Below are 10,399 nucleotides of genomic sequence, written 5' to 3' on the forward strand. Positions count from 1 at the left end.
GACTGAAGCGTGCAGCAGCCTGTCGTCACCCCAGCCCCTCGCCCTCGAGCAAGCGGCTGCCTGTAGCAGCGGCAGAACCGCTGCTGCGCAGAGGGGAAAGGAATGGCTTGGCCTCAAGCTCTGCGGGCTGCCTGTGGCCCCTGCGGAGCCGACGACCTCGGCAGCCCATACAAAGGGCGAAGCTAGCAGCCTGAGAAGGAGTCACAGGGTGCTGCAGCTCCTGCCACAACCCTCCTTCCCAGCCTGCTGCTGGAGCACAAGGCACTTGAAAGCAGCAGGAAAGAACAAGGATGGCAAGATGGCAGGAATAACACGGAGAGCCTAAAGCGTTTAGCCAGCAGGGCTTGCAACTCACCTTGTGCCGTGGTTTAATCCCAGCTGGCAACTCAGCACCACACAACCGCTCACTCGCTCCCCCCTCAGTGGGAGGGGGGAGAGAACTGGAAGGGCAAAAGTGAAAAAACTCCACTTGTAAGGAAAAGGGGGAAAAACCCCCAAACAACAGAGAGAAAAACCCCAGACAGACAAGCGGTACAAACGAAAACAATGGCTCACCGCCAACCGACGGATGCCCAGCCAGCCGCAGCCCCAGCAGCGGCCCCCCCGCCAACCGCCCCCGAGTTTTATTTCCTGACGTCACAGGGCCTGGAACACCCCCTGGGTCCGCCGGGGTCAGCTCTCCCAGCGGTGCCCCCTCCCAGGCCCTCGCGCACCCCCAGCCCGCTCGCCGGCAGGGCGGGGCGAGGAGCAGCACAGCCCCCGGCGCGGTGCAAGCGCTGCGCAGCGGGAACTCACGCAGCCCCGCGTCACCGACGCCGTTTGCAGCACAAACCCCAAAACGCAGGAGGAGGGAGAGCGGGGTGGGAGTGGGGGGCGGGGGAGCGGGAGGGGGGTGCCAGAGTTTGGGCGGGGGGCAACGGCAGGTTGGCGGGGCAGGCAGCACCCCAGGGGTCCGGGGCAGAGGGGTTACGGGGAGGCAGTGCGGAACACGGGGGTGGGAGGAGGGAGGGAGAGAGGGGGGCAGTGCGGGCACGAGGTAGGAGGGCAGGGGATACGGGGCGCGTCACGGGGAAAACCTAAAACCTCGCACGGGAAGGCGGGCGGACACCGGGAGCGGCGGGGGGGCACATGCGTGGGGGTGACCTACGCCAGGGGGTCCACCCGGGACCACCCACAGCAGAAAACTCGCCTGGGATAACCCGCAACAGATAATCCGTTCCCGATGACTGACCCTCGCTGGATAACCACGAGCGATGCCCCTCAAGTGGCTGGTGTTTCACCCCAAATCTTCCCCAAATCGGGGCGTTTTTTGCCTTTCCATAATATCAAAATTGGGGTTTTTTCCTTTTCCAAAACATTCCACCATTTGGAGGTTTTTCAACGCTTTTTCACAACAAAAATTGGTGGTTTTTGCTTTTTCGTTTTGTGCGTGAAAATGGGTTTTTTTTGCTTTCCGGCTGCCCAAATCCAGGCGGATTTGGCTTTCCCGGGAGCTCCAAGTTGGGTATTTTTCCCCCCAAAATTGCGGGGCTTTTTTTTCCCCACCCCTTGCAGGCCCGAATTAGGGGTTTTGTGGTATTTTTAGGCCATGGCGGCAGGTCCCGCTCTGCGTGCGCAGCCCTGCAGGGGGAAAGTCCCTGTTGGGGGAACTGGCCCCCAATCAGGATGGGAAAAGGTGGAAAAGGAGAACAGGGAAGAGGCAGCTTTTGAAAGCGCTTTTATATCTTCAATAGAGGGGTGTTTCGGGGCGGGGGGGGGTGTGTGTGTGTCGAGTTTTAAAATCCTTTCTATAAACAGGGTTTCTTTGCATTTTAAAAACCTTATTATCATAGACATTTACACTTAATGTATTTACACATATCTCTCTATATATATTTAGTGAATATATTTATGTTTCACTTATATCCCCCTGTTTCCCACTTATTATATATACTACCTGCTCAGACTATGGATCTGTTGACTTACATATTTTGAACACTTAAATGTCTTTATAGACTTCTCTATTTACACTTACATATATTTACACCTATATCTTTATAGACTTAGATTTTAGACTTAGATGTCTATTTACACTTGTACATAATCTCTTAGATTACATATAATGTCTATGTAGACTCTCTATGTAACACGTAGTAAGTGTAGATAGCGGTATCTATTCAGACCTTTTTCTATTTTAAATTCCTTCATGTATAAAATGTATCATCCTTTTTGCATTTGGAAGTTCTTTATTTTTTAATTTATAGAGACGTGAGTTATTTTTGTATTTTAAAACCCCATATACATCTTTCGAATTTTTTTATACTCTAAAATCCTTTATATAACAGGGCAGATATAGGTTCTTATTTTGAAATCCTTTTCTACGTATAAATTAATATTATTTTTCAATATATGTAACAAGGAGAGATTTTTTTCTATTTCGAGGCCTCACAGATATATTTACAGTTTTTAAAAATTTTTGAAACCCCCCCCCATGAATTTTCAGGCAATTTGGGCTGTGACCCCCTTTGGGGGGGGGGGGGGAGGGGGGGACATGGACCCCCATGACCCCCCATTCCCCACTCACCTGCTCCTCCACGGCATCATCACCCCCGTGGTGATGCTGGGGTGCCCCAAATGACATCATCACCCCTCCAGGCCCCCCAACCCCCCCTTTTTATTCACCCCCCCCAAAAAGACACAAAACGAGGGAAATGGCCCCAACCGGCAGCTCGTTACTTTAATAATGCCGTGTACGTATGTACGCACGCACCCCCGCCAAAAAGGGGGGCTCTGCTAGAAAGATAAAGGAGGGGCGGCCCCGCCAAACGCTTGCAGCCCCCCCCAGCCCCCGTCCCGCAGGCTGCCAGCCGGCCCCTCACCCTCAGCACGCCCAACGACCGGCAGGCAAACCTGGGCCGGGGGTCTCTCCTGAGCACCACGGGACGCTCACAGCGAGGCATCTGAAAAACAAAAATCCCAACGGATATTTCAGCACGTTAAAAAAACAGCACCGAAGGCAGCAGAGGAATTCGGTCAGGACAAGGGAGAGGGTAGCAGTCGAGCTAAAGGAGGGTGCCAGGCAAACGGGTCAGCTCGAAATACAACGCGTCCTTTAAAAGCTCGAGCGATTCGAACGCTTAAAATCAGCGTGAAGACTAATTGACGCGATTCTGAACACGTTCTTAGCAGAGAAGTAAACGCTCTCGCTGGTGTCGGAAAACGCCTCGTCCCTTCCTTACAGCACCGCTGCCGGGAGATAACCCCGTGAGGCTGCAGGACAAGGGCGCGCCGTAATCAGCATCTACGCTCACGGATCCACCGCCGCAGCTCCAGCCCTTGCGCTGCTGCTGCTGCTGCTGCGCATCTCGCTCGCTTGGCCGATAAAGCTGAAAGTGAAGCGTAAAACTTTGAAGAGTAAAATGAAAAAGAAAGAACAAATCTCAGCAATTCATTTTATGCTAAAAAGGCGTGCGCACGCTTACATACGTACAATGAGAAGACTCGTACTATAAAAATATTTGATTTTCCTTTTGCGTTAATTGAAATTGCGTAGCTGTGAATTCATACCGTTAAATTATCTACCTCCAAGCTACACAGCTATCGTTTGACCAGGGGTTTTGCGTGTGTGACATGACTAGGAGGGACGCCTGGCCAGCTGCGCCGAGACCGATGCTACCGAACTGCTGGGGAAACGCGCCGTCGAAAGCGAGACAGAAATAAAGTGCTTCAGAGCACTCTGCCAAAAGATCAGGAAAAAAGCCCCTAACGTTCCGTTGCCTCTCTTTTTAAACGTTTAGAGCAACTACCCAACTGCTTAAGCACACCTAATAAATTATACGCTACAGCTATTTAGCAGTTGCAGTTTAAACAATGCAAGTCAGTTTGGAAATTAGACAATTTTAACTTTCTTTTTAAAATTTCATTTATGATAGAAAAATCAGTGAGATAAGAGATCTCCCATACGGTTTATACTTTTTTTTTGGGGGGGGGGGCAGGCGGTGGGGAATATCAAATCCCCGGTGCTGCAATACATAAGGCTACCAAAAAGGACTGGCAGGTTTGCTAACGCTGTTGGCTGTACCCAAGCGTGCGGAGGAACGCGTCTTTACGATCTCTCGACCGTTACACCCGAGAACCAAAGATCAGCCATACGTCGACTATTGGAAGATGTGCTGCGCTTGGGTCCTTGCAAGGAAATCGACTTAACTCCTTTTTTTTTTTCCAGAGAGAGTGAAAAGTCTCCTTGCGGATGACTTCTACTGCCAAGCACGTCATCTCTGAAGATCCATTCTGATGGGAAGTTTGTAAAAGGCAACTCCTTTGAATGAAAAAGATTTCCATTCTGGAAAATCTCTTTCCAACCGAAGTCAAAATTACGCGCTGCAGGTTAGGAAAAAGGACATTATAGAATCAGTAACTCACCGAAAACACATCAGGACTCTCTGTCGCTAGTTACGAGGCTGCTACCGCTTCTCGGGAAAGCCTGGAAAACACACCGAAGCGACGCCGATTTGTCCCGTGTTGTCCACGCCTCTTCTTTGACCTTGATTGCTTTTAGCACAGATGCTAGTATCTCAGTAAGGTTTTCCAGTGCTCCTGTAAGGTATTTTAAACACTGACTGACTGAAAAAGCATAAAGCTTTTATCGTGAAAACAAAGCCTGTTTCTCCCGAACATCCGAACTCTTACAAACGGTTCCTTTCCTCTTCTAGTCCAACATTATTTTCACAGCACCCTTTAATAGCAAGCACACAGAAACAGAAGACTCTGCTTTCAGGAAGAGAAAATAGACGAAGGAAAGCAAGCCTTGAATAGGCATACCACGCTCCAGAACAGACCTTTATTTTTAGTATTTGTGTTAAAATATTTCATGTTAAAAAATCAGATAGAAGGAGAGCTGCCACATTCTTCGTGTTAACTGTAAAGTCCACACTACAAGCACCTTAGGAAAAATGCAGACACATATCACAGGCATACCTTGTACTTGCAGACCACTATGGATCCTTTCCATCCGTCTCGTACTTTCACGGCAGTTGACATTCTGCTGAGAGGAAAGGAAAAAAAAAAAAACACACCACGTTTAGCACAAAGCTTCCTTTTCTGTGAAGACTACAACTGAGTGGAGGAGAAAGTATTTTGCATCATCTTTGGTGCAGTTGTTGAGACAGGCCACTAGAGCTTATGCATGTTTTAGACAACCGTGCCTTTTCTTTTGGCTCATCGGCAGCTTTAGTTTCGCTAGAACTCGCTTGCCTAGAGACGCGCAGGTGACAGGCACAGACACCTACGTACGTTTTCTCAAGCCTAAGTAGAGCCGCGATTTCCTCACCCGATACGTCCCAAGTTGAGTATTTTTGTTAAAGAGTACGGCAACCCGTCCGTCCTCGCGAACTCGCTGCAAAAGAGGAATCCTTTTTTCCAGGCCGTTTCTCCAAACGGTCGAGATCTTTGAAAACTGCAGTTGTGCCACCAAACCTGCTCAGGGTCCCTGCCAACCTTCGACCATCGTTAGATTTAACAGGCACACGCTCTATTCCGTCTTCCAACAGCAAAAATACATAACGCCCCCAGACCCCTAGCGCAACCCTACGGACGTCCACACACACCTCGCTGTTTTGATGAGGAGCCACTGAGCACCCCTGCGAGCACAGCGGGATCATGCGCAAGACCAGTGTCCTGGTTTCGGCTGGGATAGAGTTAATTCTCTTCCTGGTAACTGGTATAGCGCTGTGTTTTAGATTTAGGACGAGAAAAACGTGGATAACACGCTGATGTTTTAGTTGTGGCTAAGTAGCGCCTACGCTAGTCGGGGACTTTTCAGCTTCTCAAGCCCTGCCAGCGAGAAGCAGGGAGGGACCTTAGCCAGGACAGATGACCCAAACCGGCCAAAGGGACAGTCCTTACCATATGACGTCACGCTCAGTACATAAGCTGGGGGAGTTGGCCGGGCGGCGGCGACTGCCGCTCGGGGACCGGCTGGGCATCAGTCGGCCGGCGGTGAGCAATCGCATTGTGCGTCGCTTATTTTGTATATTCTTTTATCGTTACGATTGTTTCCCCCTCCTGTTCTGTCCCATTAAACTGTCTTTACCTCACCCCACGAACTTCACTTTTTTTTCCGATTCTCTCCCCCACCCCACTTTGGGGGCAGGGGGAGCGAGCGAGCAGCTGCGTGGTGTTTAGCTGCCTGCCGGGTTAAACCACAACAACCAGCTTCACCTACGCCGATTTCAGCGAATGCAGCTTCTGAAGCTTTAAACTGAAAACCGTATCTTGACACTTTGCCGCGGCAGAAACGATCCGTAACTAGAACTCTACAAAAACGCAGTAACGCACGTTGCAAACCCACAGCAGCGACAGCTTCAGAAATATTTCTACCGGGAACAAGGGAGAAAAAAAATACAGTTTCATCTCACGCACAGGAAAGCAGCAGGCAGAGAAAAGGGTCGGCATTCGTAGCCCTTGCAGAACGCAGGCATTCTCCTTCCATTCCTAAACCCGCCTCTTAGGTCGAAATATCACAACACTACTACGGCAATATCGAGAGCAGGGAACAGCAGCCCTGCCGCTGGATGTGCTACTGACTGATGCTATTTACGTAGCAGGACACCTAGACAGAGGGGCACGTTTTTCCACACACAACCCTGAACTTCCTGAAAATTTATGTTTACCAAAACGAGCCATTTGGAACACATTGCCAAACAATGTTTGGCAATAAAACTTTGATGTGTTTGACACACACAAATTTGGGGTAACTTGCTACTTGCTTCCTGCTGTTGTTGTTCTTCCTTCAGAAGAAATTCTACTTGTAGCCAAGTTATTCGCTACCGGTTCAAGCATTTACCTTCCAGGTATTACCAGCACATTTACACAGGCGAGGAACTAAATCGCTCTTCTAAAACTACCCGAGTGAAAATTACAGCCACGGAAGAGGAGTGACAGAGAAGAAAAGGAGAGGTCAGGCAGCAAGAGAGCTCTGCAGGCTGCCACCAGTCAACATCGCACTCTTTTAAAAAAAAAAAAAAAACACAAACCAAAAAATAACACAAACACAAAAAGCCCACAAAAACCAACAACAAAACAAAACCTTGACGTTGTACCTTTTTTTTTTTCTTTTGGAGCTCGTCCCTGTCTCGGCAGATTGTCTCGTCAGAGCATGAAATGCAGATGATCCGTATCCCGATGACATCTGCACGCGATGAACACGTGTTCAGAAATAGTCCAGATCTGTAAGACCGGTGTCATTTGTGTGGTTTTAATAATCATAACTCCGTTTTATCGACCGATGCATTTGCGAGGAAACTAAGTAACTTTTAAACGTAGCCTCTCCTTGGGGAGAAAAATGCGTTAGGGAGTGAAAAAAAAGATGATTCAGAGCTCCCAACCATGACGGAGCAGCGGGGAAATTAACGAAAGTGAAGGCCAACAGCAGCAACACGAAGCGACATTTGGCTTTAATTCTGATCACGTACTTAAGCGGCTCTCCAAGTCTATGCCTCGAGCCTATGAATGACTAGCCCTTTTTTGGAAGGACCAACTTTTTTCCTTAAAAGTCCTAGACTGAAGACTCCACTGAACAGAACGTGGATTGAGCCACAGGACAACGTGCCATCAACACTCTCAGGAAAAAAAAAATGAAGTAAAAATCAAGTTTAAATATCAGTTTCCATCGTGTCTCATTCATTCCGTTTCTAGTGATACCTGGGTGCTCCAAAATTCACTATCCTGACACCACGTAGTACTACAAATTGAGTTATGCCTATAAAAATAAAAGGCTATTTCCAACCTGCCCATAAAATCAGTATGAACAAACAAAAGAGAAACACTTGAACTTAAAGAAGGACACAGGCAGCTCTTAATTTTTCGTAGATGAAAGCTCATTCTTTTCCCTGAAAGGAAAACACTCGTAACTACCCAGGGTTAGTTACGCTAACGAGGGTACGTAGGCACGCTCTGTTCACGGCAATTGTTCATCAGCTTTTCTGCACCGGCAGCAAATTTGCCTTTTCCCTGGGTTTGACGTGGAGCACCTGCAGCGTCCTTGGACGCGCCAATGTTTCTCCTGGCTCCCCCGGCCCCACACGTGCCATTACCTGAGCAGCAAGCGGCGTCAACCACGCAGGATTTTCTTCACGTGACGCAGAAGGTGACGCTGGGAAAAGAGGAGGCACAAAATGAACCTGTTTGTCGCACCCAGCCAACGGTGAAAACCCAGGGAAGGATTCTGCCGTGCGGGGCCGGGCTGTGCACCCCGGGAGCTCCAGCCGGCCGGTTTCGCTCCCCTTTGCCGGGTACCGGGGAGACACCGCCGCCTCGTGCTGCCGCCTGCCCCCCCGGGGGACCTCGCTTCAGCCCTCGGGAACGGGACCGGGAGAGACCCTCCACGCAAAGAGAGCGGATCCACGCGTGGCGTGGATTTAATCCCCGAGGGAAGAGGCCGGGCTCCCCGCTGGCAGAAGGACAACTCGCCTCCCTGCCGCTCGGAGCGCCTTGCCGGGGACAGCCCTGCCTGCGCCTGGCTGCTCTTCAGCCGTGCTGGGAGTGCAGTCTGGCCGACGGATGCTCCGGCAAACAGACACTGCAGCGAATCGCAGCTCCCGCTCGTTACAGCTGCTGGTAATTTTGCCTCTGGCTAAGGCATGCCCCAGACAGCGGACACCCCGTCTCGTTCCAGCTCCTGCTTGCGACGGTTCTGGCTAATTGAAGCTCCAGCTCTGCACCGTTGATTTCAGCTCCTTCTCCTTACAAGCTCCAGCTATTTGCAACAGCCTGGGCTTTTGACAAGGTCGTAAACCAATCGCCGTCAAAACTCCACTATTAGGATAAAATATCATAGTTGTACATTGTATAAATATCAATTAGTTTGTACGACTAATCAGTTAATAACTATTCGAAGCAGTCGACAAGCAAGAGCTGGACTCGAAGAGGGCGTGCGGGGTCTGAAAAGCAGAGACCACCTCTTCCCCCCAGAGACCACCGCAGACGTTGAGTTGGGCCTGGTGCGTGCCGGCCTCCCGCACTTCGGGGTCCAGCAGGACCAGAGCCCCTCCCCCCGGGGAGGGTCCACGCACCCTGCCCACCTCCTGCTTTCCCCCGCAGCCCCCAATGCCCTCCCAGCCCCCCGCACAAACGGCCAAACCGGCTTCTGCTTTGGGCCCCCAAACCAGCTCACTTGGCACCCATTTCTGAGCCCAAAAACCCAGCTGCTGCGCCTGTTCTCAAGGCCCAAAGATGCCCCCGGGGAGGGCAAGCGCTTGTGTGATGCTTCGGGCAGAAACAGGGCTGAAAGGTCCGATCCCGGTGCCGGGGGAGCAGAGGCGAGCTGGCTGGGACCAGCTTTTGCTCCTGGAACAACCCCAAGTCCCTGCTCCGAGGTCTTCCCCTTGAGGCCCTGGGGTGGACCTGTCCCTCCCCTTCAAATGCTCCAGCAGTTTCGGGGGCAGAAGGCCGTTTCTAAGCCCTCTCTCCAGCAGCTCCTCCCTCGACTCGGCCCGTGAAGCCCCCAGGCTCGAGCACCTCGCTGGGGCGGGCGGCCTCCATTGCCTACAGGCTGCCCGTCTGCCTGCAGGGAGGGCTGGGGGGTCCCCGGCCCCACGGGGCGACAGCGGGGACTCGCAGGGAGGGTCTGTTTGCACACAGCGCCCACCCCCGCCCCCCCGCCCCGGCCCCACTGCGCGGCCCCGCTAGGGCACACAGCCCCCCCCCCCCCAGCCCCACTCCCCAGATGCTCACAGCCCCTCCCCCGCCTGGAGCCCCCCCAGCCCCCGTCCCCGGAGCCTGCAGGACCGCCCCCCCCCCCGCCACAGCCCCACTCCTCGGCTCCCCGGGCCCGCGGCCCCTCACACTCACGCTGCGCCGCCGCCTCGGTGCAGAGCCCGCCGCGCGCCCCGTTGAAATACCCTCCGCAGCCAATCAGCGCGCGGCTCCACCGGACCGCCCGCGCGGGGCACGCCGGGAGTTGTAGTCCCCGTCCCGGGACCGCGCATGCGCACGGCGCCTCGTGCAGCCCGGCTGGCTGTACATCGACACCCGTACAATGGAGGTGATCGTGCACCGACCCTGGTGCAACCCTTGTGCCCCCCCATGCTCGCAGCCCCTCCCCGGTGTTTGCAAGCGCCTCCCAGCCCCAGGACCCCCGGTGCTCACAGCACCCGACCACACCATTTTCCAGCCCCGTGGGAGCCCCAAGCCCCACTCTCAAGCCCCACCAGGACCCACAGCCCCACTCCCCAGCTCCTTGGGGGACTGCAGCCCCCGCCCCCAGCCCCACTCCCCAGCCCCCCTAGGACACACAGCCCCCCCTCCCCGGCCCCCTCCGGGACGCACAGCCCCCCCCAGCCCCCCTCCCCGGCCCCCTCCGGGACGCACAGCCCCCCCCGGCCCCCCGGGACGCACAGCCCCCCCCGGCCCCCCTCCCCGG

The 10,399-nt window shown here is 53.0% G+C and overlaps 1 long non-coding RNA gene across 3 annotated transcripts; it reads right to left on the minus strand.

The window, feature by feature from the left end:
* Positions 1-2,691: 2,691 nt before the first annotated feature.
* LOC142087538 (uncharacterized) lies at positions 2,692-8,945 on the minus strand. Of its 3 annotated transcripts, XR_012675473.1 has the most exons (6): positions 8,553-8,945; positions 8,073-8,514; positions 7,080-7,598; positions 4,957-5,020; positions 4,402-4,575; positions 2,692-3,365 (listed from the first exon to the last, which is right to left on the minus strand). It is a non-coding gene; the product is annotated as an uncharacterized LOC142087538 (long non-coding RNA). The 3 variants fall into 3 exon arrangements; XR_012675471.1 differs by lacking the exons at positions 8,073-8,514; positions 8,553-8,945 and having other exon boundaries at positions 7,080-8,056; XR_012675472.1 differs by lacking the exons at positions 2,692-3,365; positions 8,073-8,514; positions 8,553-8,945 and adding an exon at positions 4,067-4,297 and having other exon boundaries at positions 7,080-8,056.
* Between the last annotated feature and the right edge of the window lie 1,454 nt (positions 8,946-10,399).

This window comes from Calonectris borealis, chromosome 13 (assembly GCF_964195595.1).
Source record: "Calonectris borealis chromosome 13, bCalBor7.hap1.2, whole genome shotgun sequence".
Taxonomy (NCBI): domain Eukaryota; kingdom Metazoa; phylum Chordata; class Aves; order Procellariiformes; family Procellariidae; genus Calonectris; species Calonectris borealis.